The sequence below is a fragment of the Lynx canadensis genome, chromosome B4, assembly GCF_007474595.2.
Source record: "Lynx canadensis isolate LIC74 chromosome B4, mLynCan4.pri.v2, whole genome shotgun sequence".
In the NCBI taxonomy this organism is placed as follows: Eukaryota; Metazoa; Chordata; class Mammalia; order Carnivora; family Felidae; genus Lynx; species Lynx canadensis.
Window position 1 is genome coordinate 61,585,977 of NC_044309.1, and position 27,824 is coordinate 61,613,800.

A 27,824-nucleotide genomic window follows, 5' to 3' on the forward strand; every position below is an offset into this window, starting at 1 on the left:
TTATGCGAACTCCTTGATTTCATCATACAAGACAAGCACAGAAGTACCACCCATGCCTCTGAGAACATTGGACCATGCCCCTTTGAAAAAGCTTTGGCTCCTTTATCAAGAGCAATCTTCCTCTGGCAGTCGAGGACGCCTGTGTACATGAGGTCAGTTCCTTGGCATCCTGACTGCATCATCATTTAGCCACAAAGAGTGTCAAATGGAAAGGAAGTCAACGCAGCAACCGTTGTGACAGATTGTGGGATCATACATCTGATAAAGATGTAAGTATCCTAGGGATCTGGTAGCATTCCTTTGCAGGGTCATAGACACCGAAGTAGCAGCTCAGTAGATGATAGTGGCCTGCACAGACACATTAAAGCCTTGGTAGCCCTTAATCCCATCAGATTTGTATATCTTAACTAAGCAGTCACCCAGGCCCCGGGGTTCCCTTTCAGCTCCAGCTTTGCCCACATCAGCTGCTAGGCAGGTAAGGGTAAAATCAAGAGGATACACAAAACAATGATGGGGCCCCAGCTACCAGATTCTGGGCAAAGGAACCTGATGCCGGATTCCGGGCAAAGAAGTGCCAAAACTGGGTTCTCTCGTCCACACCACCCACGAAGATCTGCTTGTGTTTATCTTTGAAGGTGAAGTTGAGAACCTGGTTGGGGAAGTATGTGACGATATATATTGGCCAGGTTACCCTGCCAGGAGGACGGGACTCCCTGCTCCTTGGAGATATGAACCACACAGTCCATAATGCCCTTGTATTGCTTATCTATGGGGATTTGCAATGCTGACATGCTGCACCTGCAGCAGCAGCTTGACCCACTCAGCGGGCGCTACCCTGGTCTTGGAGACGGCCACAGTCACTCCACCCAGCAGGAAGTCCTTGGCAAAGGACACAGTGGCATCTGTTATGTCGAAAGGAAAGAGGAGGCAGGCAACCGCAGAACTGCGGCAGGAACCGGCAGGGACTCCGGGACTCTGGGCTGCTTGTACTCATTTGCTCCGCAATTTATTCTACATTTGTTCACAAATAAAGTAAAACAGAGTAAAAATTAAACAAGTAAGCTAACAATGAAGTGCCTATAATGTGATGGAAAAGAGTTGTCATAGAAGGTACTGGAGAGATGACTACTTGTCAATCTCATTGAAAAAGGACCTCATGATTTAATAAGGCTGTAACACTATATCCTCCATACACCATACCAGGTGGGATATGGTTAGTGCCACAGAGAAACTCCAAACTATGTATGCCGAAAGGGATGAACAATGAAGGGAGTATTTTTAAATGGCGCTGACCAAAGAGCAAGATTTCAGTGGTCAGTGAGGGCATTCTGGGTGGGACATACTCTGGGCAATGATATAGAAGCAGGAGAGTGCACAGTATACTTTGAGATTAGCCAGGAAAGTCATGTCGGTTTCTATAGGAAAGTAATGGGAGATGAGATGGAACATGTATTGGTTGGTATTTACCCTTTTGCAAAAAATAAATAAGTAAATTAGAGAATCTAATTCAACTAATGGCTACTAGAGGAATAGATAATATATAAAACATTATGATGAGTTACATAAAAGAATTAGTGCTGGACAAAATTGTCAAGGGGATCAAATTTGTCTTTGGTTCCCACACTCTACCCCCTTCAGGACCTTAATGGTTTCCTTAATCCTCTCAAAAATCTACTTGTAGCTCCTCACTTCTTAGGTAATCGCAAAATTCTGGTTAGCGTCTACCACTGTTCCCTCAGAGAGGCTCTGTATGTTTTAGTTAGAATAAAAGGGTTATTAAGGATGAAACAGGAAATTCAAGCATAAATTAGTGGATGAAGAAGAATTAGGGAAGATATTAATTAACCTTCCCAGATTCCTAAAATCAGTTACTACATATAGGGTTAAGGTTTGCTCTAACGATTACCTGGGATCTTAATCTTTAAGATAGAATTATTTTTCCCCCACTGCTATGGAAATCCTCCTTGGAGTAAATTTCTGACATTGTCTAATTAAGGAAGAAATTTTTAAATGCCTGCTAAGGGAAGTTGGAACATTTACGGCTGTTTGGTTAGTCCATATCCATTATGAATTAATTTTGCCCCTTCCGTAGTAGCTAGAGCACATAAACTGATTTATCCAGCCTCCCTTATAGCTTCCTTCTGGCTAAAGAGACTGAAGCAGAAGTCTGTTGAGGAACATCTAGGAAACTTGTGCTTCATTGATAAAGAGGACAGTTGGTACAGCCTCTTCAAGACTTAAACATGAACCTAATGCCTGAAACAGCGGCAGTTGTCCCATAAAAATGAAGATAAAGTCAAGAAAACTTCAGAAATGCCAAATCTGATGGCTTTGAACTGCTGAACCAACACTAACTGCCACATATTTCTTGTTATGGGAGAAGAGATGCTCTTTTTACTCAAACCGTTGTTAGCTGGATTTTCTGTTACAGCTGAAAGTACTCCTAACAATGAAAGGCCAACATCAGAATCAACTGAAAAATTTTTTTAATATGTATTCATCTCAGGGTTGGGATCAGGATGCAGTGGGACTGAGACATGGTACATAAGACCATGAGCATGCCATTCCAATTGCTACGGATCCCTCACTTAATCCTTCTATTTATGGATCAATTTTAGGCTTAGGAAGGAGTATCTCAGGTTTTTTTTTCTTTTTCTTTTAATTTTATTTTTTTTAATTTACATCCAAATTAGTTAGCATATAGTACAACAATCATTTCAGGAGTAGATTCCGTAATGCCCCTTACCATTTAGCCCACCCCCCCTCCCACAACCCCTCCTGAAACCCTCAGTTTGTTCTCCATATTTAAGAGTCTTTTATGATTTTGTTCCTCTCCCTGTTCTTATATTATTTTACTTCCCTTCCCTTATGTTCATCTGTTCTGTGTCTTAAAGTCCTCATATGAGTGAAGTCATATGATATTTGTCTTTCTCTGACTGACTAATTTCACTCACCATAATACCCTCTAGTTCCATCCACATAGATGCAAATGGCAAGATTCCATTCTTTTTGATTACCAAGTAATACCCCATTGTATATATATACCACATCCTCTTTATCCATTCATCCATTGATGGGCATTTGGGCTCTTTCCATACTTTGGTTATTGTTGATAGTGCTGCGATAAGCATTGGGGTGCATGTGTCATCTTTGAAACAGCATACCTGTATCCCTTGGATAAATACCTAGTAGTGCAATTTCTGGGTTGTAGGGTCATTCTATTTCTTTATTATTATTTTTATTATTTTTTTTAATATATGAAATTTATTGTCAAATTGGTTTCCATACAACACCCAGTGCTCATCCCAAAAGGTGCCCTCTTCAATGCCCATCACCTACCCTCCCCTCCCTCCCACCCCCCACCAACCCTCAGTTTGTTCTCAGTTTTTAAGAGTCTCTTGTGCTTTGGCTCTCTCCCACTCTAGCCTCATTTTTTTTCCTTCCCCTCCCCCATGGGTTTCTGTTAAGTTTCTCAGGATCCACATAAGAGTGAAAACATATGGTATCTGCCTTTCTCTGTATGGCTTATTTCACTTAGCATCACACTCTCCAGTTCCATCCACGTTGCTACAAAAGGCCATATTTCATTCTTTATCATTGCCACGTAGTACTCCATTGTGTATATAAACCACAATTTCTTTATCCATTCATCAGTTGATGGACATTTAGGCTTTTTCCACAATTTGGCTATTGTTGAGAGTGCTGCTATAAACATTGGGTTTATATTGCTATAAACATTGGTTGGGAGTGCTGCTATAAACAAGTACCCCTATGCATCAATACTCCTGTATCCCTTGGGTAAATTCCTAGCAGTACTACTGCTGGGTCATAGGGTCGGTCTATTTTTAATTTTTTGAGGAACCTCCATACTGTATTCCAGAGTGGCTGCACCAGCTTGCATTCCCACCAGCAGTGCAAAAGAGATCCTCTTTCTCCGCATCCTCGCCGACATCTGTTGTTGCCTGAGTTGTTAATGCTAGCCATTCTGACAGGGGTGAGGTGGTATATCATTGTGGTTTTGATTTGTATTTCCCTGATGATGAGTGATATTGAGCATTTTTTCATGTGTCGGTTGGCCATCTGGCTATCTTCTTTGGAGAAGTGTCTATTCTTGTCTTTTGCCCATTTCTTCACTGGATTATTTGATTTTGGGTGTTGAGTTTGATAAGTTCTTTATACATTTTGGATACTAACCCTTTATCTGATATGTCATTTGCAAATATCTTCTCCCATTCCATCAGTTGCCTTTTAGTTTTGCTGATTGTTTCCTTTGCTGTGCAGAAGCTTTTTATTTTGATGAGGTCCCAGTAGTTCATTTTTGCCTTTGTTTCCCTTGCCTCCAGAGACGTGTTGAGTAAGAAGTTGCTGCAGCCAAGATCAAGGAGATTTTTGCCTGCTTTCTCCTCGAGAATTTTGATGGCTTCCTGTCTTACATTGAGGTCTTTCATCCGTTTTGAGTTTATTTTTGTGTATGGTGTAAGAAAGTGGCCCAGGTTGATTTTTCTCCAATGTCGCTGTCCAGTTTTCCCAGCACCACTTGCTGAAGAGACTGTCTTTATTCCATTGGATATTCTTTCCTGCTTTGTCAAAGATTAGTTGGCCATACATTTGTGGGTCCATTTCTGGGTTCTTGGGAGTATCTCAGTTTTTACCAAAATCTTTATTAACCAAAGGTCTGTATTCTAAGTTGTCCAGAGAAGCTCAGAAATATCCACTTTGTCATGAAGCACATTTATCAACATCATTCATAAGCAAAATTGGAAGGATGAATAATTTTTGAATACCTCCTAGGTACACATATTTTGCTATTGGTTTTACATATATTATGCCACACATTCCATGCAGCTTGGGGAGATAAGTCTTTATCTTTACCAGACTCTCTTACTCCTCTTCTGATGAAGAATCTGAGAGCCAAGAGCTCAAGTGATTTGTCCTTACTCCTCTAGTCAAAGACAGAACCAACATTAAAACTCAGATATGCTTATATTCTTTCCATTATTATAATGTCTCCTCTGTAATTTTAAATCTCAATGCTTTAGTTCTTTATAGTCATTGAATTGCAAAATAGTAGAAAATTTAAAAATATGAGAATCGTAAGATCTTTTAAAAAGAAAATGAAGACAGAATACTGTATAAACTCAGCTTCCAAACTAGCTCCTCTTGCTCCACGTTTCTTATACAAAACCAATATTTTAGTAGCTTTCTGTTTCAATACAATTCATACTGCTATTCGCTTCCTGGTATTTCAAGTCACAAGTGGTTCATAATCAATTCAATACAAATTTGGGGAGCATGATATGGTAATGTCTCTCTAACTATAAAATTTGTGATTCATAGAGCTCATTTTAGAGCTTAATTCTGAAGGGGGGGAAACTGAGCTCCAGAGAGTTTCAGTGAATAGCTCCAGGTCCCATAGTTATTTCATGATATAACTAAGTTATCACACATATCTTGATATCTAGAGTAATACTGTTTTTATTATGCCATAATTCTGAATCTTCTACTTGCTGTCTGTGTACCTTTGGCAAGCCACTTAACCTCTTAAACTTCCTTTTTTCCCCCCTTCTCCAAAGGAGATGATAGTAATATTTTTTGTGATATATATTGTGAGAGCTGTTCCTTTTCTACCTCCAAATAAACCTCTGATTTCAATTTCTTCCACACAGCTTTAGTAGCAACCCATTTCTCAGGAGTGTATCATTATTAGTCTAAATCAAGCTTCGGGAGCCATCCCCTTGTTAGTAGTTCATATAGGGGTGGACATAGGACCTAATTCTGACCATCGATACTTGAGAGGACATCTGCTGAGGAAATCAATCTGCCAGTAAAATCTTAGTATAACTGAAAAAGATACTACCAAAAAGAGGGGAGAAAGAAAGAAAATTACAGGCCAATATATCTCATTAACATAAACATAAAATTTCTTAACAAAATAGTTCTTGAGCAAATCCACCAGTATGTGCAAGGGATAATACATCACGTCCTCGTGAGATTTATCTCAGGAATGCAATATCGATTGAATGTTTGAAAATTGATTTGCAGAACTTGCCCTATTAACTAAACAAAGGAGTAAAGAACATATTACCATTTCAGTAGTTGCAGAAAAATTATTTAGTTAATTCAGCAACTACTCATGATAAAAACTCTCAGCAAGTAAGTAAAAAAATGAAACTCCTCGATCTAATGAAGGGCAATTACAAAAACTGCACAACTTTGTGTGTGTGTGTGTGTGTGTGTGTGTGTGTATGAAGATACGTATAGTATATATATGTACAAGATTATACATGATGGTAAAATTAATTTCCCCCTTATGATCAGGATGTCCAATCTCATCACTACTCATTAAGTATTATAATGTGATTCCAAAATTGTATAGCAGAAGGGAAAGAAAGCCAGCATACAGATTGGAAAGGAAGAAGCAAACCTGATGCGTTTTCAGATGACATCATTGACTACATAGAAAATCCTAAGGAACTTACAAAACGATTTATAGAACTAATAAGTGAATTATAAAGCTCATAGAATACAAGTTAAAATATAAAAATCAATTTTATTTTTATATACCAAGAGAAAATAATTGAAAATTAAATTAACATTCCATTTACAATAGTATCAAGTAACACAAATCATTTAGGAATAAATTTAACAAAAGATATGCAGAATGTTATCACTGTAAAGAATACAATATTGCTGACCAAATATAAAGAAGACCCAAATAAATGGAGAAATACCCCATATTCATAAGTTAGAATACTTATTATCATAAAGATAATAATTCTTGTCAAATTAATCTCTAGACTCAACATAATCCATGTCACAAATCTAGCAGGGTTTTTTTTGTAGAAACACAAAAGCTGGTTATAAAAAATGTACAGAGCTCAAAGAACCTAGAATATTCAAAGCAAGCCTGCAAAAGTACAAGGTTGTAGGATTTACATTATCTGATTTCAAGACTTACTGCACAAGTGCAGTACTAAAGAGAGTATGGTATTGGCCAAACCAGAGAGAGAGAGAACAATGGTATAAAAGAGAAGGCTCCAAAATAAACACACACCTACACAGACATTTGATTTTCTGCAAAGTTGCCAAAGCAATCCAATAGGGGAAAGAGTGGCTTTTTAACACATAGTGCTGGAACCGCTAAGTATCCTTATGGAAAAAGAAACTTGACTGCTTTTTTATACCACACTCAAAAATTAAGTAGACCTTAAAGGAAAACATAGGAGAACATAGTTACCACTTTGGTGTAAGCAATGGTTTATCAGGAAGAACACAAAAAGCAGTGAGCCAAGAATGTAACAATATTTACATTTTACCAAAATGAAAAACGTACGCACAACAAAAGATGCCATTACAAAAAATGAGTAGACTAGTCTAGAAAAAATATTCACAAGGCTGGCATTTAGGATATATAAAGAAACCATACAACTTTATAATAAAAGGACAAACAGTAAAAGTTCTTAATCAACAAAAAAGTTGAACACTTTACAAAATAATGTGTACAAATAACCAGTAAGTAAATTTTAAAAGCAGTTGACGTTATTAGCCAGGAAAGAAATGTAAATCAAAGTCACAATGAAATAAAGCTGCTAGCAAAGCCAAGAATTTTTTCAATATATGAAATTTATTGTCAAATTGGTTTCCATACAACACCCAGTGCTCATCCCAAAAGGTGCCCTCCTCAATACCCATCACCCACCCTCTCCTCCCTCCCACCCCCCATCAACCCTCAGTTTGTTCTCAGTTTTTAACAGTCTCTTATGCTTTGGCTCTCTCCCACTCTAACCTCTTTTTTTTAATTTTCCTTCCCCTCCCCCATGGGTTTCTGTTAAGTTTCTCAGGATCCACATAAGAGTGAAAACATATGGTATCTGCCTTTCTCTGTATGGCTTATTTCACTTAGCATCACACTCTCCAGTTCCATCCACGTTGCTACAAAAGGCCATATTTCATTCTTTATCATTGCCACGTAGTACTCCATTGTGTATATAAACCACAATTTCTTTATCCATTCATCAGTTGATGGGCATTTAGGCTCTTTCCATAATTTGGCTATTGTTGAGAGTGCTGCTATAAACATTGGGGTACAAGTGCCCCTATGCATCAGTACTCCTGTATCCCTTGGGTAAATTCCTAGCAGTGCTGTTGCTGGGTCATAGAGTAGGTCTATTTTTAGTTTTTTGAGGAAACTACACACTGTTTTCCAGAGTGGCTGCACCAATTTGCATTCCCACCAATAGTGCAAGAGGGTTCCCGTTTCTCCACATCCTCTCCAGCATCTATAGTCTCCTGATTTGTTCATTTTGGCCACTCTGACTGGCGTGAGGTGATACCTGAGTGTGGTTTTGATTTGTATTTCCCTGATGAGGAGCGACGTTGAGCATCTTTTCATGTGCCTGTTGGCCATCCGGATGTCTTCTTTAGAGAAGTGTCTATTCATGTTTTCTGCCCATTTCTTCACTGAGTTATTTGTTTTTCGGGTGTAGAGTTTGGTGAGCTCTTTATAGATTTTGGATACTAACCGTTTGTCCGATATGTCATTTGCAAATATCTTTTCCCATTCGGTTGGTTGCCTTTTAGTTTTGTTGGTTGTTTCCTTTGCTGTGCAGAAGCTTTTTATCTTCATAAGGTCCCAGTAGTTCATTTTTGCTTTTAACTCCCTTGCCTTTGTGGATGTGTCAAGTAAGAAATTGCTAAGGCTGAGGTCGGAGAGGTCTTTTCCTGCTTTCTCCTCTAGGGTTTTGATGGTTTCCTGTCTCACATTCAGGTCCTTTATCCATTTTGAGTTTATTTCTGTGAATGGTGTGAGAAAGTGGTCTAGTTTCAATCTTCTTCATGTTGCTGTCCAGTTCTCCCAGCACCATTTGTTAAAGAGACTGTCTTTTTTCCATTGGATGTTCTTTCCTGCTTTGTCAAAGATTAATTGGCCATACGTTTGTGGGTCTAGTTCTGGGGTTTCTATTCTATTCCATTGGTCTATGTGTCTGTTTTTGTGCCAATACCATGCTGTCTTGATGATGACAGCTTTGTAGTAGAAGCTAAAGTCTGGGATTGTGATGCCTCCCGCTTTGGTCTTCTTCTTCAAAATTACTTTGGCTATTCGGGGTCTTTTGTGGTTCCATATGAATTTTAGGATTGCTTGCTCTAGTTTCGAGAAGAATGCTGCTGCAATTTTGATTGGGATTGCATTGAATGTGTAGATAGCTTTGGGTAGTATTGACATTTTGACAGTATTTATTCTTCCAATCCATGAGCATGGAATGTTTTTCCATTTCTTTATATCTTCTTCAATTTCCTTCATAAGCTTTCTATACTTTTCAGCATACAGATCTTTTACACCTTTGGTTAGATTTATCCCTAGGTATTTTATGATTCTTGGTGCAATTGTGAATGGGATCAGTTTCTTTATTTGTCTTTCTGTTGCTTCATTATTAGTGTATAAGAATGCAACTGATTTCTGTACATTGATTTTGTATCCTGCAACTTTGCTAAATTCATGTATCAGTTCTAGCAGACTTTGGTGGAGTCTATCAGATTTTCCATGTATAATATCATGTCATCTGCAAAAAGTGAAAGCTTAACTTCATCTTTGCCAATTTTGATGCCTTTGATTTCCTTTTGTTGTCTGATTGCTGATCCTAGAACTTCCAACACTATGTTAAACAACAGCGGAGAGAGTGGACATCCCTATCGTGTTCCTGATCTCAGGGAAAAAGCTCTCAGTTTTTCTCCATTGAGGATGATGTTGGCTGTGGGCTTTTCATAAATGGCTTTTATGATCTTTAAGTATGTTCCTTCTATCCCGACTTTCTCAAGGGTTTTTATTAAGAAATGTTGCTGAATTTTGTCAAATGCCTTTTCTGCATCGATTGACAGGATCATATGGTTCTTTTCTTTTATTTATGTGATGTATCACGTTGATTGATTTGCGAATGTTGAACCAGCCCTGCATCCCAGGAATGAATCCCACTTGATCATGGTGAATAATTCTTTTTATATGCTGTTGAATTCGATTTGCTAGTACCTTATTGAGAATTTTTGCATCCATATTCATCAGGGATATTGGCCTGTAGTTCTCTGTTTTTACTGTGTCTCTGTCTGGTTTAGGAATCAAAGTAATACTGGCTTCATAGAATGAGTCTGGAAGTTTTCCTTCCCTTTCGATTTTTTGGAATAGCTTGAGAAGGATAGGTATTATCTCTGCTTTAAACGTCTGGTAGAACTCCCCTGGGAAGCCATCTGGTCCTGGACTCTTATTTGTTGGGAGATTTTTGATAACCGATTCAATTTCTTCTCTGGTTATGGGTCTGTTCAAGCTTTCTGTTTCCTCCTGATTGAGTTTTGAAAGTGTGTGGGTGTTTAGGAATTTGTCCATTTCTTCCAGGTTGCCCAGTTTGTTGGATATTATTTTTCATAGTATTCCCTGATAATTGCTTGTATCTCTGAGGGATTGGTTGTAATAATTCCATTTTCATTCATGATTTTATCTCTTTGGGTCATCTCCCTTTTCTTTTTGAGAAGCCTGGCTAGAGGTTTATCAATTCTGTTTATTTTTTCAAAAAACCAACTCTTGGTTTCGTTGATCTGCTCTACAGTTTTTTTAGATTCTATATTGTTTATTTCTGCTCTGATCTTTATTATTTCTCTTCTTCTGCTGGGTTTAGGCTATCTTTGCTGTTCTGCTTCTATTTCCTTTAGGTGTGCTGTTAGATTTTGTATTTGGGATTTTTCTTGTTTCTTGAGATAGGCCTGGATTGCAATGTATTTTCCTCTCAGGACTGCCTTCGCTGCATCCCAAACCGTTTGGATTGTTGTATTTTCATTTTTGTTTGTTTCCATATATTTTTTGATTTCTTCTCTAATTGCCTGGTTGACCCACTCATTCTTTAGTAGGGTGTTCTTTAACCTCCATGCTTTTGGAGGTTTTCCAGACTTTTTCCTGTGGTTGATTTCAAGCTTCATAGCATTGTGGTCTGAAAGTATGCATGGTATGATTTCAATTCTTGTATACTTATGAAGGGCTGTTTTGTGACCCAGTATGTGATCTATCTTGGAGAATGTTCCATGTGCACTCGAGAAGAAAGTATATTCTGTTGCTTTGGGATGCAGAGTTCTAAATATATCTGTCAAGTCCATCTGATCTAATGTATCATTCAGGGCCCTTGTTTCTTTATTGACCGTGTGTCTAGATGATCTACCCATTTCTGTAAGTGGAGTGTTAAAGTCCCCTGCAATTACCACATTCTTATCAATAAGGTTGCTTATGTTTGTGAGTAATTGTTTTATATATTTGGGGGCTCCGGTATTCGGTGCCTAGACATTTATAATTGTTAGCTCTTCCTGATGGATAGACCCTGTAATTATTATATAATGCCCTTCTTCATCTCTTGTTACAGCCTTTAATTTAAAGTCTAGTTTGTCTAAGTATGGCTACTCCAGCTTTCTTTTGACTCCCAGTGGCATGATAAATAGTTCTCCATCCCCTCACTCTCAATCTGAAGGTGTCCTCAGGTCTAAAATGAGTCTCTTGTAGATAGCAAATAGATGGGTCTTGTTTTTTTTATCCATTCTGATACCCTATGTCTTTTGGTTGGCGCATTTAACCCATTTACATTCAGTGTTATTATAGAAAGATACGGGTTTAGAGTCATTGTGATGTCCGTAGGTTTCATGCTTGTAGTGATGTCTCTGGTACTTTGTCTCACAGGATCCCCCTTAGGATCTCTTGTAGGGCTGGTTTAGTAGTGATGAATTCCTTCAGTTTTTGTTTGTTTGGGAAGACCTTTATCTCTCCTTCTATTCTAAATGACAGACTTGCTGGATAAAGGATTCTCAGCTGCACATTTTTTTCTGTTCATCACATTGAAGATCTCCTGCCATTCCTTTCTGGCCTGCCAAGTTTCAGTAGAGAGATCGGTCACGAATCTTATAGGTCTCCCTTTATATGTTAGAGCATGTTTATCTCTAGCTGCTTTCAGAATTTTCTCTTTATCCTTGTATTTTGCCAGTTTCACTATGATATGTCATGCAGAAGATCGATTCAAGTTATGTCTGAAGGGAGTTCTCTGTGCCTCTTGGATTTCAGTGACTTTTTCCTTCCCCAGATCAGGGAAGTTCTCAGCTATTATTTCTTCAAGTACACCTTCAGCACCTTTCCCTCTCTCTTCCTCCTCTGGAATACCAATTATGCGTAGATTATTTCTCTTTAGTGCATCACTTATTTCTCTAATTTTCCCCTCATACTCCTAGATTTTTTTATCTCTCTTTTTCTCAACTTCTTCTTTTTCCATAATTTTATCTTCTAGTTCACCTATTCTCTCCTCTGCCTCTTCAATCCGAGCCATGGTTGTCTCCATTTTATTTTGCAGCTCATTAATAGCATTTTTTAGCTCCTCCTGGCTGTTCCTTAGTCTCTTGATCTCTGTAGCAATAGATTCTCTGCTCTCCTTTATACTGTTTTCAAGTCCAGCGATTAACTTTATGACTATTATTCTAAATTCACTTTCCGTTATATTGTTTAAATCGTTTTTGATCAGTTTGTTAACTGTCATTATTTCCTGGAGGTTTTTTTGAGGGGAATTTTTCCGTTTCGTCATTTTGGATAGTCCCTGTAGTGATGCGGAACTGCGGGGCACTTCCCCTGTGGTGTCTCGAATAACTTGTGTTGGTGGGAGGGTCACAGTCAGACCTGATGTCTGCCCCCAGCCCACTGCTGGGGCCACAGTCAGACTGGTGTGAACCTTCTCTTCCCCTCTCCTAGGGGCGGGATTCACTGTGGGGTGGCGTGGCCCGTCTGGGCTACTTGCACACTGCCAGGCTTGTGGTGCTGGGGATCGGGCGTATTAGCTGGGGTGGATCGGCAAGGTGCACAGGGGTGGGAGGGGCAGGCTCAGGTCTCTTTTCCTTTGGAGATCCGCTTCAGGAGGGGCCCTGTGGCACCGGGAGAGAGTTAGACACGCCAGAGGGATGGATCTGCAGAAGCACAGCCTTGGGTGTTTGCACATTGCAAGCAAGTTCCCTGACAGGAACCGGTTCCCTTTGAGATTTTTGCTGGGGGATGGGCGAGGGAGATGGTGCTGGTGAGCACTTTTGTTCCCCACCAAGCTGAGCTCTGTCGTCCGGGGCTCAACAACTCTCCCTCCCATTGTCCTCCAGCCCTCCCATTCTCCAAGCAGAGCTGTTAGCTTATAACCTTCCAGATGTCAAGTCCCGCTTGCTGAACACACTCCATCTGGCCCCTCCACTTTTGCAAGCCAGACTCGGGGGCTCTGCTTGGCCAGGGGGCTGCCCCTCTGCCCTGGCTCCCTCCCGCCAGTCTGTGGAGCGTGCACTGCCTCTCCGCCCTTCCTACCCTCTTCTATGGGCCTCTCATCTGTGTTTGGCTCCGGAGACTCTGTTCTGCTAGTCTTCTGGCGGTTTTCTGGGTTATTAGGCAGGTGTAGGTGGAATCTAAGTGATCAGCAGGACGCGGTGAGCGCAGCGTCCTCCTATGCCTCCATCGTCCCCAGGTCTGCTAGCAAAGCCAAAATTAAAAAATAATGACACCAACTATTGGTGAAGACATGGAGAAACAAATTTTCTTACATTCTTTTATTGTTGTGTACTTTGGAGGGAAAAGGAAGTCTGAACATTTATTTTAGAACTATAGAACTATTATAGAACTGTGACCCCACAATTCTACTTTTAGGTTTACCAGAGATATCAAAGAATAATCTATAGAAAGACTTGGATAAGAATGTTCATAACGGCTCTATTCGTATTGGCCAAAAATTGGGTGTCCATCAACAGAAGAATAAATCAATAAAATGTGATTCATTTAAACAATGGAGTGTTACTCAAAAATTTTTAAAAAAGGAGTGAACTATCGATACAAGAAGAATCTCAAAAACATTATTCTGAATAAAATAAACCTTGCATAAGAATACATATTGTATAATCCCATTCTTTTTTTAAAAAATTTAACATTTATTTATTATTGAGATACAGAGAGAGTGAGCAGGGTAGGGGTGGGTAGAAAGAGGGGGGAGACAGAATCTGAAGCAGTCTCTAGGCTCTGAAGCAGTCTCTAGGCTCTGAGCTCTCAGCACAGAGCCCGATGCGGGGCTCAAACTCACAAACTGTGAGATCATGACCTGAGCCAAAGTTGGTCACCTAACCAACCGAGCCACCCAGGCGCCCCTGTATAATCCGATTCTTATGAAGTCCTAGAATAGCCAAAGCTAATCAATTGTGGGGGGAAAAATCAGAGCAGAGGTTGTACATAGAACAGAGGTAGGAATTAACTGGTAGGAGACATGAGAGAATCTTCTGGGATGAAGGTAATATTCTATGTCTTGACAGATGTTTGGATTACATATATGTATTCATTTGCCAAAACTTAAATGTTCACTTAAAATTTGCATATCTTGTTCTTTATAAATTATGTCATGGGAAGAAAAAATACTATAAACAAATTTTGAACTTTAAAGATAACCATACTGAAATATTTAGGAAGAACTATACTGGTGCACTCTATTGACTTTGAAATGCATCCAAAAGCCAGGTGAATTGATGGATGAAGACTACAATGGATAGATGGATGAATAAGCAATAAAGAATATGATGCTGATTACAGAGTCTAGGTGATGGATGGCAGCATTCCATGTGTCTGGCTTGGATATAAGCCAGCATCAGAAAGGTTTGATTAACTCATCATCAAAACCTCTCTTTTCGGGGCAAATCTTTCAGGGCTGCACAACCCAGGAAATGCCTGTCATTGGTCAACCTGTCAGAATCTTTGAGCACAGAGCTATATGCAGTGACATCCAATGAGAAAGACACGGTTCCTGACATAGCAGTAGTATACTACCAGGACTATTCTATTCTAACAAACAGATTTCTGGCTCGTTGCTAAATGCCAGCTAAAGACAGAACCATCTGGAAAGTGGAGTGTAGAATGATCTCTATTTTTCCAAGAATCAAAGCAAGGTGGAACATTTCTGAATGAAACCATGGATGTTATTCATAAAATCTGGGCCACATGAGGTTAGAGGCATATTGATTTCCAGTCTAAGGATGAATTGGCCATCCTTGGCCTTGCCAGAAAATGACCACAGATTAAAATGATGAAGAACAGATGCCACTATTTGAAGCTTCAATTAGAGAGCCCTAAATGTGCTTAATTGGCAAGACAGCCGTAACAACTCTGTCCTGCCACAGATTGACGGAAGGATGACAAATGTTTTAATGTGGTAAAGACAAATCCTGGGTCTAGCTGCTTCCGAATAAACAATCCAGCCAGTTTGAAAATGTTTGAAGGAATCAAACTTGCCAATACTTACCAAGTTCCAGGAAGGCCTTATATTTGAGTAATCCCATGTTAGAATTAGGTTTAAGAACAACAACAACAACAACAAACTGTTTTAAAAAATGTTTTCTTAGAAGAGTTCCTTAATGAGAATATCCGTACTTAGCAGGGGTTAGAGAAAGCATAGCCATAGATCTGCCTCTGGCTTGTCTGGAAGGTTTCTGCCTCCCTTTTTCTACCTCTTCCTCTCTCTCTACCTCTTCCTCTCAGCCCTCTCCTTCCCATTACCCAAAAGCTTCATGTTCTCATAATGTCCCAGAAAATATATGTTATATAATATATGTGTATATATTCACCCTAAGTGACAACTGACTGACTAATGTTGGATTATTTGTCTTTGTGGAAAAAAATCTGCAGAGCTTAAGTCAGTGAAATGTATGACTAAATTGTGGACATCAGTGACAAGTTGGAAAAATATTGCAGGCAAAAAGCATTCAATACATACCTACAATTCATAAGGTAGGTATTAACATTCACTCTTTGCACATCTTTTTGTTAAGTTATAATGAAAAATACAATGAAAATAGGAAGCAAACTTCCTTCCCTCCAAGAGTTTATAAAACAGAGAAGTAAATAAAATTAAATATTTGATCAGTGCCTGATACAGATTATATGATTATTAAATATCGTATATTCTCCAGTAGTTCAAGGAGTGGAGAGAACTTCTAAATAAGGTGTTCACAGAAGGCTTTAGGAAAGAGGTTGATAATGAGTTGCCCATAAAGGGTTCAACTCATGCAGCTGGGGAATAAGGAAGAAAGTGTGGGTAGGGAAAATGAGCAAAGGTATGGAAGAAAGGCACTTCTGGACAAGGGCATCACTAATTCTTACGTGGGTGATCATCTAAGTGTGTTGACTTAGAATGGGCTTTACAGATCAAGGAAATTGCTATGTACTATTTTCTGTTCTCTGAATTGACAACTCTATCACAAGCTAAAAGTCTCTGTATTGTTCTTCATTCTATTACTTTTCATATAAGACTCAAAATTTCTTGGGATGCATGGTCTAATTTATATATGCCAACTTTGAGTTACTTTTTAAAATAGCAAATACACTTGAGGCAAACCAGTCCTTTGAAAGCTTCCTTTTCTTTTGTTTTGTTTTGCTTTCCTCCTCCTTGTTGCAATTAAATCAGTTCTGTACATTTCCTCTGAATTTACCAGCCTATTTCTTTAATAAAGAAAAACATTATCCATACCTGCAGTCTCAAAATAATCTCCAGAGATTATCCGATCAACATTTCTGTTCTTAGGCATTAATGCACTTATTTCATTTCATAAATAAAATAAGTAATACTAGTGATAATAGTCTTATAAATGAATAACAACTCTGAATAATCTGATCTTAACATAATAAATAGTGAAATTAATGGAGCTCATTATTCTAATTATTTAGATAGGGAGTTTCTATTTATGTAACAAGGATTCAGAAGCTTTGTACTTTAAACTAATACCAGAATATTGAGGGATCATTTCTGAGAGGATAATTATCAGTAATAATGTTTGTATTATTTCCAGTTCTAAAAACTTGCATAAATTATAGCCATAGCATGCTAGGACCTCTGAAAGGAAAAGTTCACTCAAAATTTAAAGGGCAGTGCTGGGGCACCTGGGTGGCTTAGTTGGTTAAGTGTCCAACTTCAGCTCAGGCCATGATCTCATGGTCTTTGGGTTCCAGCCCTGCTTCAGGCTCTGTACTGACAGCTCAGAGCCTGAGGCCTGCTTCGGATTCTGTGTCTCCCTCCCTCTCTCTCTCTCTCTCTCTCTCTCTCTGCCCATCCCTGCTTGTGCTCTGTCTCTCTCTCTCAAAAAAAAACATAGAAAAGAAAGAAAGAAAGAAAGAAAGAAAGAAAGAAAGAAAGAAAGAAAGAAAGAAAGAAAGAAAGGAGTGCCTAGTTAGCTTCAGCATACTTGTATCTTCCTGACCTGCACACTTGGACACTTCAAGCCTGAAAGGGAGCAAGCAGGTTGGGTAGGAAGGAAAAAGCGTGGGCTTGGCATCAGACCCTCACTAGTTGTTTGATCTTTGGCAACTGACCCAAATTCTCTGAGTCTCTTTTTCTCTCTCTTTTTTCTTTTAATTCTCAGTAGAGATTCAAGTGCCTATGCCATATGTGCGTTGGGTGGATTGGGTGATAGAAGGCCTATAAAGCAGCTGCAGAGAGCCCACACAGGCAAGCATTCTAGGAGAAACTATCTTCTGAAGTTGGGAATTACCAATGCTTATGTCTCTGAAATAATAACTTACTCAAAGGATCTACTTTCAGGGTTACAGATGTGTGTAGGTCCACCTATACAGAAGTTCCCTCAGCCCTCAGCCAACAGGAAAATGGCCGATATTTTGGCACCTCATCTTGCCACTTGAAATACAGTATTCGCTACACTAGACTGTGAAGCACAAGCACATTGCCCAATGGCTGGATGATGTATTTTAAATAAAAATATTGAGATATGTTTTTCACTTTACAGAAGAAAAAAACCTGTGAAAATAATGCAGGTGAACAGCACTTCTCCTAATATTACCTTTTCATAGTTTTTTCTGAAGATTTATGAATGGTGCAGTTATTGGCATCTGCATAGTGTTATTTATTATACCACCAAATGAAGTTAGCTTTATTTCTTCCTTGTTTTCATTAACGTAATATTTTTAAACCTATAATAAACATTCATGAAATTTAAAATCAGAGACACAGGATTCTAGGTTTCCAAAACTTCTATCTTCCCTACATAAAGATAATTTTTTCTAACATTATGTGGTAACAACTCAGACTCAGATTAATCAGAGCTCTACATTCCCAGTATAACACAGGTGCCTTATAACTGTGTCTTCCAAATGCTCACTTAATAGATCTGCTCATTCCTGCACTTACAAAGTGTATATGTACAAAGACACAGTCATGTGTGTCCCCAACCTGTTTATGCCAGTTAAATTTATTATTATTATTTCACAATTTAATTAAGTATTACCAAAACTTCTGAACCAGGGATGAGAAAATAAAATTGCTCTTTCTGTGAAAGTCAAATAGAATGCTTTGGAGAGACCCAATAAATATAAATGACAATAAAAATCTCATTCAATTAGGTGGAGGCATACAAATATAAACAAATTAAGGGAAAAAGTAATATAAATCTAGGGTTCTGTACTTAGCATATTTTCTCCTTTTTAAAGCTGTTGCTTCACAGTAAAAAAAACAGAACCTGGACGTTTAAAGTGCTACATAATTGGTGTAGTTAATGAAAGGGAAAGAACTTTGAACTTCAAACAATGGACCCATACTCAAAGAAAAGATTTTAGATCCACAATGAGAAAAAAACTGTATATGAAGATCCATTTATATGTTTAAGTTCATATAAAATACACGTTGGATGTGAATTTTTCACTTTAACCCACTTTATTAATCAACTACAGTTCTAATAAATCTTATTTTAAAAGCTTCTGTTGTGTCGGAATACTTGAGTATTCCTCAGTCGATTTTGGTACAGTGACAAAGCAATCTTATTTGTCATAGTCTTTTAGCAGGAAATCAGAAACACAAGATCTTAATTTTAAAAATAAGTTAAACAAAAATTAAGAGGTTAGCAACTAATTAACAATGAGGTTTTTTTTTTTTTTTTTAATTGCCTGTCTTTAATGATTCCCCATGAGAATGGACCTTCCTTGGTCCAGGTGCCCTTCCTCCTTCCAGATATTAGTCTTCTTCCTGTCATCATTGCCTTTAGCTATCTAAGATTCTTTCATGACTTAAATGACCATACACCCTGGTTACAGAGAACAGTTCTGGTTTAAGGCTGCTGTCCTGACATAATTATTAAAAGCACTCTATTTCACTTCCAGTCGTGTCCCAGTTTGAATGATAAATTATATGGGCTCTATATTTCTACAGTATGTCATACCTCATTGCTCTCTGAATCTTTTACTTTCTCACCTTCTCTTATCCCCTTTCTCTCTGTGTACTCTGCATTGAGGGGAAAAAATGAACTTGCTCAGACAATTATTCTTAGCTTGGAAATCATTTTGCCTCAAGAGGTAGATCTTATTGGGGCACCTGAGTGGCTCAGTTGGTTGAGTATCGGACTCTGAATTTCAGCTCAGGTCATGATCTCACAGTTCGTGAGTTCGAGCCCCACATGGGGCTCTGTGCTGACAGCACAGAGTCTGCTTAAGATTCTCTCCCTCTCTCTCTCTGCATCTCCCCTGCTCACTTGTGTTCTCTCTCTCTCTCAAAATGGATGAATAAACTTAAAAAAAAAAAAGAGCTATATCTTATTCAAGATTTGCAAAAGGAGGAGATTTTTGGAAGGAAATATGGACAGATCACAGAACTCAGATATAAGATAGCATTTTCATTGCAAACCAAAACCTTAAGCAAAAGACCCAAAGAAGCCAAAACAATCTACATCTTCCTGTCTCTCTCTGTCCCTGCATGGTCTGTCATCTCATCCTTTCTTTGCATGGCTATTTTATTCTCTTTCTCTACCAACCAACCTTTTTGGCTTTACTTTCACTTAATCCAAACATGGCCATCTCAGCCCTGACTTTTTATCACCTGCCAGTTCAATTACTCAACACTGACAATCTCAACTGACATGGCCCTCCTCAGAATTCTCAAGAGAATAAATTGAAAATAATTGTATCCTGTATTCTGTTAACAGGGTGTGTCACATTGTTTTTCTGGCATATGTTGGAGCATCCTTGCATGTTCGGAATAAATTCTGCTTGATCATTATGTATGGTCCTTTTAATGTGATACCACATTTAGTTTGCTAGCATCTTATTGAGGATTTTTGTATCTATGTTCATCAGGGTATTGACTTAGATTTTTCTTTTTTTTTTAAGGGAAAAAAATTATTTTTTTCTTCTCAAGCTTTTATTTAAATTCTAGTTTGTTAAAAGATATGGTAAAATTGTCTTCAGGAGTAGAATTTAGAGATTCATCACTTACGTATAACACCCAGTGCTCACTACAAGTGCCCTCCTTAATACCCATCACCCATTTAGCCCATCCCCCACCCACCTCCCTGCATGAACCCTCAGTTTGTTCTCTATACATAAGAATGTCTTAGGGTTTGCTTCCCTCTCTCTCTGTTTTTTCCTTCCCCTATGTTCATTTGTTTTGTTTCTTAAATTCCACATATGAGTGAAATCATATGGCATTTGCCTTTCTCTGACTGACTTACTTTGCTTAGCATAATACACTCTAGCTGCACACACATCATTGCAAATGGCAAGATTTCATTCTTTTGATGACTTGTAATTTTCTTTCCTGTGGTGTCTTTATCTATCTTTGGTATGAGGGTCATGCTGACCACATAAAACAAGTTTGGAAGTATTGCCTCCTCCTCAGTTTTTTGGAAGAGTTTGAGAAGGATTGGTGTTAATTCTTTAAATATTTGGTAGAATTCACCTGTGAAGCCATGTGGTCCTGGACTTTTCTTCGTTGAAAGGTTTTGGTTACTGCTTTAATCTCCATACTCGTTATTGGTCCATTTCTATTTCTTCATACTTCAGTCTTGGTTGGCTTTATGTTTCTAGGAATGTATCCATTTCCTGTAGGTTGTCCAATTTGTTGGCATATAATTATTCATATTTCTGTGGTATTAGTTGTCTTCTCTTTTACTTATATGTTTCCTTTTTAGTTTACAATTTTATATGTTTGTGCCCTGTCTTTTTTTCCCTTCTTGGTGAGTCTATCTGTTCATTTTATTTATCTTTTCAAAAAGCCAACTTTTAGTTTCATTGATCTTTTCTATTGTCTTTCTAGTCTCAATTTCATTTATTTCTGTTCTAATCTTTATTTTTCTTTATTCTTCTGCTAACGTCGGGCTTCGTTTGTTTTCTTTTTCTAGAAAAAAGAATAAAGTTAGGTTAAAATGGTACAAAATTAGCTTATTTGAAAAAAAATTTTTTTTCAAGTAGGCTTCACACCCAATACAGAGCCTAAGGCAGGGTTTGAACTCACAACCATGAGATTAAGATCCAAGCTGAGACCTAGAGTCAGGCCCTTCACAGACTGAGCCACCCAGGCACCCCTGAAGTTTTTTTCTTAATATAGACATTTACCACTATAAATGTTCCTCTACGAACAATTCTTTTTATGTCACAGATGTTTTGGTGTGTTGTGTCTCCATATTCATTTGTCTCAAGGTTCTTTTGATTTTTCCTTTTGTTTTTCTCTTTGGTGCATTCGTTGTTTAGAAGTGTATTGTTTAATTTCACATATATGTTCATTTTCCCATTTTCCTCTTGTAATTGATTTCTAGTTTCATACCATTGTGTCCAGAAAAGATACTTGATATGAATTTAATCTTCTTAAATTTGTTACCATGAGTTTTGCTGTCCAACATATAATACACTCTAGAGAAATTACATGTACGCTTGAGAAGAGTGTGTATTCTATTGCTGTTGGATGAAATGCTCTGTATATATCTGTTAGGCCAGTTAGGTCTAAAGCATTATTCAAGTCTGCTGTTTCCTTATTGATTTTCTGTCTGGATGATCTATCCATTGATGAAAGTAGGATATTGAAGTCCCCTCCTATTGTGGTATTGCTGTTTATTTCTCCCTTCATTTCTGTTAACATTTTCTTTAGTTATGTAGGCGCTTCAATGTTGGGTACATATATATTTACAAGTGTTAGAGCCTCTTGACAAATTGACCTCTCTTTCATTATATGGTGACCTTCTTTGTTTCTGGTGATGGATTTTGACTGAAAGTCTAGTTGTCTGATATAAGCATAGCCAACCCTGGTCTCTTTTAATTACCATTTCCATGAAATCTTTCTCTGTCCCTTCATTTTCAGCCTATATGAGTCCTTAAAGCTAAACTGAGTCGCTTGTAGGCAAAACATAGTTTGAGGTTGTTACTTTATCCATTCAGGTACTCTGTGCTCTTGAGTACAGAATTGAATTCATTTATATTTGAAGTAATTATTTGTAGGCAAAGATTTATTGTTACCATCTTTTTTGTTGTTTTCTGGTAGTTTTGTAGTTCCTTTGTTTCTTTCTTCCCTTCCTGCTGTCTTCCTTTGTAATTTGTTGATTTTTTAGAGTGGTGTTTTTTATTCCTTTCTCTTTATCTTTTGTATATCTACTAAATATGTCTTCTTTGTAGTTATCATTAAGTTTACATAAAGCATCTTGTAACTAAAAGTCTGTTTTTAGCTGATAGCAACTTGTATCTCATACAAAAGATCTGTACTTCTACTCCGTCCCCAATCCCACATGTAATGCTACTAATGTCACACTTTACATCTTTTTATATTGTATATCCATTAACAAATTATTTTACCTATGGCTTTTTAAAATATTATTGTCTTATAACTTTTATAATAGAGATAAAGGTGATTTATCATATTAGAGTATAATTATTTTCACTATATATTTGCCTTCATCAGTGAGTTTTATATGTTTATATATTTTCATATTGTTACTTAGCATTATTTCATTTTTTTAAATGTTTCTTTATTTTTGAGAGAGAGACAGAGGGAGACAGAGTGCAAGCAGAGAAGGAACAGAGAGGGATGGAGACACAGAATCTGAAGCAGGCTCTAGGCTCTGAGCTGTCAGCACAGAGCCTGATGCGGGGCTTGAACTCACAAACCACAAGATCATGACCTGAGCCGAAGTCAGATGCTAAATCAACTGAGCCACCCAGGCACCCCAAGCATTCTTTCATGTTAACTCAAAGATCTCCCTTCAGCATTTTTTGTAAGGCAAGTCTAGTAGTGACGAGCTTTGTTTGCCTGGAATAGATTTATTTTTTTTACATGTGGATGTCCAGTTGTTCCAATACTCATTTGTTGAAATGAATATCTTTACTCCACTCTATTGCCTTTGCTCCTTTGTCAAAGATCAGTTGACTATATTTACGTGGATCTATTTCTGGGCTCTATATTCTGTTCCATTGATCTATTTGTCTATTCTTTCAGCAATATCACACTGTCTTCATTACTGTAGCCTCATAGTAAGTCTTGAAGTTAGGTAGTATGAGTCCTCCAGACTTTGTTCTTCTCCAATATTGAGTTGACCATAGGGTCTTCTGATTCTCCATATAGTCTTTGGAATCAGTTTGTCAATATCTAAAAATACCTTGCTGGGATTTTTGTAGAGATTGCATTGTATCTATAGATCAAATTTTGATGAACTGAGATCTTTATGATATTGAATCTTCTTAATAATTAATTTGAACTATCTCTCCGTTTATTAGCTATTCTTTACTGTCTTTCATCAGAGTTCTATAGTATTCCTCATATAGATCTTATATATTTTTTGTTAAATTTTTGCCTAAGTATTTTTTTGGCGCTAATGTACATGGTAATGTGGGGGGTTTTTTGTATTTAATCTTTTTTTTTAATTTACATCCAAGTTAGTTAGCATATGGTGCAACAATGATTTCAGGAGTAGATTCCTTACTGCCCCTTACCATTTAGCCCATCCCTCCTCCCACAACCCCTCCAGCAACCCTCTGTTTGTTCTCCATATTTAAGAGTCTCTTATGTTTTGTCCCCCTCCCTGTTTTTATATTATTTTTGCTTCCCTTTCCTTATGTTCATTTGTTTAGTATCTTAAAGTCCTCTTATGAGTGAAGTCATATATTTGTCTTTCTCTGACTGACCAATTTCACTTAGCGTAATACCCTCTAGTTCCATCCATATAGTTGCAAATGGCAAGATTTCATTGTTTTTGATTGCCGAGTAATACTCCATCGTATATATATATATATATATATATATATATATATATATACCACATTTTCTTTATACATTCATCCATCGATGGACATTTGGGCTCTTTGCATACTTTGGCTATTGTTGATAGTGCTGCTAGAAACATGGGGGTGCATGTGTCCCTTCGAAACAGCACACCTGTATCCCTTGGATAAATGCTTAGTAGTGCAATTGCTGGGTTGTAGGGTAGTCTATTTTTAATTTTTTGAGGAACCTCCATACTGTGTTCCAGAGTGGCTGCACCAGTTTGCATTCCCACCAACATTGTAAAAGAGATCCTTGTTCTCTGTCTCTGGTTATTGAAAGGAGCTTGATAGATTAGAGGAAAATGGGGGAAAAAGAAAACACAAGAAAAAAAGAAAAAGGGAAAAAAAAGAAAATGTTTGAAAATTTGAAAAAATGAATACAATGAAATAGAATAAGATGAATTGATAGAAATAAAATAGAATTTGAAAAATTTACAAAAAAGTAAAAAATATAGTAGAAAAAATAAAGAAAAATATTTGTATAAAAATTGAAAATAAAAATACATTTTTTCTCTTTCTGTATTCAAGAAAAAGAAAATAAAGAAAAAGACAGAAAGTTGAATAGATGGACCAGCAAATAGACTGAAATATGATTGAAATTACATCAGTTTCCTCTACAAGTCAGACTATGAAGCACTTTATAGTCCATAAACTAAGCAGGTGGAGAGACTTGTCACGTTCCTGAAGAGCAAGGTTGGCCCAGTTGGGGGGACTTATTGTAATGATTCCATTCTCCACTAGATGGCGCTGCTAGCCTACTGGGGTGGATTGTTGTGGTGCTTGTAGGTGCATATGCACATGCATGGGAGGGGTGAAAATGGTGTCACCCAGCTACTCAGTCTCTAGTATCAGAACTCTGTTCTCCCCAACCAGCAATCATGCACTCTTCCTTTATCTCCGGCCTCTGTCCACTCCCTACTTCTACACTGTCCCTGACCAAGCCATCACGTTGCCAGGTGGCACCTTCCTCCTGAGCTTTATCTCAGATGCGGCTGTTTTTCCTGACCCCTCACTTCTGAGGGACTGCGGCTTTGACCCCTTCTGACCTTCTGTCGGAGGGTCTCACTGAGCAATGACTGGGTACGGGCTGCACCCAGGAACGTTCACGGGACCATGCTGCTGCTGATGCACAGAGACTGCAGCTAGGTGCCAGCCCGCCCTAGAAAAAGTTCACGTGATTGTGTAGCAGCAGTGTTTCAGGGATTATGGAAAATCACCATACACATCTGGCACCAGGCTTCACCCTTAAAGACCTTGTTCCAACCAGGTAGCCTCATAGCCTTTACCAGATGTCCTCCCAGAGGGGAATCGCCTCTCCCCACGTGGCCTGAAGACCCCTGGATTTCACTCTGCTCCCGTGGATTCACCCATCCCACCAGAGCACCGCCAGGTATCGAACTGCAGAGTTTCAGACTCTGCACTCCCCCTGTTTGTAGAGTCTTAATGGAATTTAAATCTCCCTTTTTAGTTCAGTCCCTGTGGCTGGTTCCACTTTTCCATGTTCTCTCCAACTGCTTTTGGGGAAGTGCTTTTCCCATACTCTCCCCCTGTCTCTGTCCTCCCTTCTCTCTCCCCCAGTTTACCTCTCCGCACCTCGTACCTGCTGAATTCTGTGGTTCAGGTTGTGCGGATTGTTGTGTTAATCCTCAAATCAGTTTTCTAGGTGTGCAGGATGGTTTAGTGTTGGTCTGGCTGTATTTCATGGGTGCAAAATGCAAAAAATTTTCCATCCATGTGTTTTTAATTTTAAATTCCACTTGTTTGTTGCTAGCACAATAATATTTTAAAACATTTTGTTAATGCCACTTAATGAATCCACTGATATCTGGGCTATGTAACACACACAAAAAACCCAACAAACTACCTTTGCTTTAGGTGCAAGTGTGTTCCATAACTATTGTCCATTTTATAGATTATTTTCAGAGACTGAGTTTTCAAAGCTCACAAGATGAATTTATGAGATACTTTGACATGAATTATGATATCTGTCAATGTTTGAATCACCGTGAGGAAAAGAGTTGTATTGACTACTGATTGACCAATTTGAAAATGATTAAGAAGTCACAATGAAATTACAATTCATTTTTACTATAAACATAGTGGATCTGAGAAAGACTGAAGAACACCAGAAAGTTTTACAGAATTCAGGCAAGTGGAATCTAACCTATTGCACCTTTATATCACATACATGTTAATTTGCATATATAAATGCCTTTTTTACAATCTTTATTCTTATCTAAAACAATTTCTATTAATGAAAATCCTTTAGGGGCACCTGAGTGGATAAGTTGGTTAAGCATCTAATTCCAGCTCAGGTCATGATCTCATGGTTCATGAGTTCATGCCCTGCATCAGGCTCTGTGCCGACAGCTCAGAGCCTGGAGCCTGCTTCAAATTCTTTGCCTCTTTCTCTGCCCCTCCCCTGCTCTCTCTCTTTCTCTCTCTCTCTCTCAAAAATAAACATTAAAAAATTTTTAAATAATAATAATACTTTTAAAAGCGTATAAACATAAACATTTAACTTTTCAATGTGTAGAATATTCAGTTCCTACAAGCAAGCCAACTTATTTCTCCTACTGCTCTTTCCAAGGCAAGGGACTAGTCAGCAGAGAGTAATAGAATCTTTTTTTTTAATGTTTATTTATTTTGAGACAGATAGAGACAGAGCATGAATGGGGGAGGGTCAGAGAGACAGGGAGACAGCAGGCTCCAGGCTCTGAGCTGTCAGCACAGAGCCTGACATGGGGCTCGAACTCACAGACCATGAGATCATGACCTGAGCCAAAGTCGGAAGCTCAACCAACTGAGCCACCTAGGCACCCCATAGAATCTTGAAAAAACTATCAAACATCTCCAGTTCAAATGATTCTTGCCAATCCACCCTCTACCTGACCAACCAAACCATATTTTAAGGGGATGAAACTTAAAAACAAAACTTTTTAATACATGTTATATTTCTGCTGTTGAATGAGCAATCAGTAGTATTTACACATTGCAAGTAGGGAGTATTCTACAGTTACAAGTGGGTAAGCAAAAGGAGTAATTTAGCTCCCACAGTTTTTCTACATTTATTTTTCCAGAATCCATTTCTAAACAACCAACACGTCACTGCCTGTGTGTAAACAAATTGTTTACACATGTATCTGAACTGATTTACAAGTTACTCATTTTACATGCTGATAAATAATCCTGTCAATATGTCCAAAATGATGTGTAGAAGCTCATAACTGAGACCCAGAAAAGATCTTAGAGGTTATGTGGTCCAATGTGCTTGTTGCATAGATGACGAAATGGAAGCTAAATTTTATTTAGACACTTATCCATTGTCACATAGTCAGAGTATATGATTATTTTTCAAATATTTTAAACACAACTAAAATATCATTAAATGAAAATAGTAGGTAGGTATGGTATGTTGAGAAAATTAGCACTTCGGTTTATGTTTTTATATACTACATGGTTTCATTTCAGTGGGCCATTACACATCTTGATCCCTCTAAAATGCCTTCCAAGCCTGGTAATCATCTTTCAAAATCATATTCAGTTTAAATGCCTCCCTGGTGGTTTCCTGGACCCCACCTCCAATACAGTTAGCCATTGCCTTATTATTTCTGTACTTGGTACTTGCATTACATCATATGATCCACTAGACATACCTTGTGTCCCACTTCTTTTCCAGGTAACCCCACCTCCAACCACTGCTGTGGTGACTACTTCCACGAGTCAT

At 38.1% G+C, this 27,824-nt stretch overlaps 1 pseudogene; it reads right to left on the minus strand.

The window, feature by feature from the left end:
• Positions 1-27,824, minus strand: LOC115518673 (annotated as a pseudogene).